This window comes from Erinaceus europaeus, chromosome 18 (genome assembly GCF_950295315.1).
Source record: "Erinaceus europaeus chromosome 18, mEriEur2.1, whole genome shotgun sequence".
In the NCBI taxonomy this organism is placed as follows: Eukaryota; Metazoa; Chordata; class Mammalia; order Eulipotyphla; family Erinaceidae; genus Erinaceus; species Erinaceus europaeus.
In genome coordinates this window covers 28,838,565-28,841,144 of record NC_080179.1, presented here as the reverse complement: position 1 = coordinate 28,841,144, position 2,580 = coordinate 28,838,565, and the positions used below count along the sequence as shown (strand labels likewise).

General features: G+C 32.0%; 1 pseudogene; it reads right to left on the bottom strand.

The window, feature by feature from the left end:
- Positions 1-458: 458 nt before the first annotated feature.
- On the bottom strand, positions 459-587 carry LOC132534463 (U2 spliceosomal RNA; annotated as a pseudogene).
- Positions 588-2,580: the final 1,993 nt, after the last annotated feature.

Genomic DNA, 2,580 nt, shown 5'->3' with positions numbered 1-2,580 from the left:
ATTCTCAGATGTTAGGGCTCCCCTCTAGGTAGTGACTTGTTGGATCACAAACTCTCTCATTTTGCTATATTATGTCAATACTTTGTTTTCTTCACAGAGTTAAAGGTTGTAATTGGGACAATCAAATATGCTGACTTTTAGACAGGAACTACTCTTTCTTTCTTTCTCTCTTTCTTTCTCTCTCTCTCTTTTTTTTGCCTCAAGGGTTATTGCTGGGGATCAATGCCAACACTACAAATCTACCCCTCTAAGCGGCCATTTTTTCCTTTTTCAAAAAGAAAAATATTTCATATGACAGAGATAAATTGAGAGGGGGGATATAGAAAGGTAGAGAGACAGACAGACACCTGCAAAGCTTCTTCACTGCTCATGAAGTATCTCCGCTGCAGGTAAGAAGCAAGGATTTGAACACTTGCTTGTTCCATTCGATCTTTGTGCATAGTAACTGTGTGCAATTAAGTGAGTGTGCCACCACCCAGCCCCCCAGGAATTATCATTTTTATTTGTCCTCAGATAGAGGAAGTATCAATTATTAAACTGATAAGAACATATTCTACAGTTGACTAGCCAAAAAGCCAAGAATTGATGGAACTATCATTTGTTTTACTTAACTTCTACTACTTACTAACTGTGTCTCAGTTGATGTTTAAAACACTCTAGACAAACTAATCTAACCTCAAGAAATGTCCTTCCAGCATACCGGATTTTTAAAAAAATTATCACTCATAAATTATAGTAGTATATTTGAGCTACTCATTTTATTATATATTCCCTACCTATAAGCTATTGGATTATATAGAATGTATTTACAATCATATTACCAGAACATATACCTGGGAAATAAAAATCATTATGAATAGGAAAATTCCATTGTGGACAAGATAGTGAGGTGATATTAGACACAAGATGGCAAGAAATAATCATATTTTTAATTATCACATTTCTAAATTTCTGATACTACATGCAGCATTTGTTTTTGCTTTGTTCAAGTTTAAAAATATTTTAATACACACAGAGCCTTTTTTTTAATAGTAGAAGATATATTTTCAAATACTTCTGTCAGGGTGATTATTTCTGTCAGGGATATCCTAGTCATAGAGGGTATTTTTGTTTTAAGTGGGAGGTTGGCTATATAGTTTCTAAAGTCTGTTCCAAATTTAAGGTGTCATGATTCTGCTAAGTATTATCATTCTAGAATGCACTAGAGATACCTACATAATCCTAGTATGTTCTACTTTGAAAAGATTAAAGTTTATTACTGAAAAATAAGAGAGTAAAATTCATCACCTGTTTTTTTTCTGGTTTATCTAGGATTATACAAATAATGAAGATGAAAAATGTTATGATTTATGTGATTATTTCATCAGGACATATTTAGGAGTATATACAGTTTAGGTAATAAACTTTAAATCATTCATCTATTACATATAAGCAGAGATTAGCTAGCACATACTCAAATATTTTAAAAGTCCAGATGTGGGTATTGTAATTTTTTTATGTTTTAAATACTTTTGAACTTTCTGTTAAGTATTTTTGCCACCTACAAAGATGACCTCTTTGAGTACCATCACCTTATGAACAGCCAAGCTAAATGGAGCTTTTATATGGTCAAATTCATAACCTCTCTGTTTTCAAAATCCTTTTAAATGATCATGAACACATCCTAATAGAATTTAATGTTGTTTTCTATTTGGATACAGACAGAAATGATTTGGACAGGACATCAGAGGCCAAAGAACATTGTTGACTTGGATAAGTTCCACAGATGAAAAGGCCTAATTGAGGTGACTGGCTAAATTTTGGTAGGCAGAATACAAGTGAAAGGCTGGTCCAAAATGGTGTTTGGATAATTATAACCATATAAAAAAGCTTTTGGGGTTTGACTTATGTGAACTTTTAAGTGGTAAATTGTCACACATTTTAGCTGAGCTAATGTTTCACAAATAAACTCATTTGTGACTTCTTATCACAGTTAAATAATAGAAGTACTGAAGTTAAGAAGAAGCAGATTCCGTATCAACTGGTTTTTTCTTCAGAATAAATCCTGCATTAGTACCCTTTTAAATTTATTTATTAACTTATTTTTTCCACTGCCATGACCTAAATGTATAATCCTTGTGCCTTGCGTTCACTCTACTCTAATAAATCTCAAACCATCTATATGTCTGTCATTTTTCCCTTCTAACCTCTTCTAAATGTAAAAATATTTTGCACACACATAAGCAAATACTCTTTGTAAACCTTTAAATGATCCCCTAATGTTTACAAAATAAAGCCTTCCAAGTTCAGTGTGTGCTCAAATACCTAAACCTATCTACCTTGGCCAAAAATTCCAATCCTATTATTTAGTGAAACTGTCTAAATATTCTGTTTCTAAATATTTCATGACAGAATGTCATTCACCTTTAATGTTAACTCTTATGTGTACTCATTCACAATGTCATTCTCTTCAAATTGTTTAGTCTTTTAGATCAAAAAGATCTGTATCTCTTTTGGAGGCTTATGGCATCAGTAATGTATGACTAACTCAATAGTGTATAATTAATATTTTATAATACCATGCCATTTCTGTTACTATAT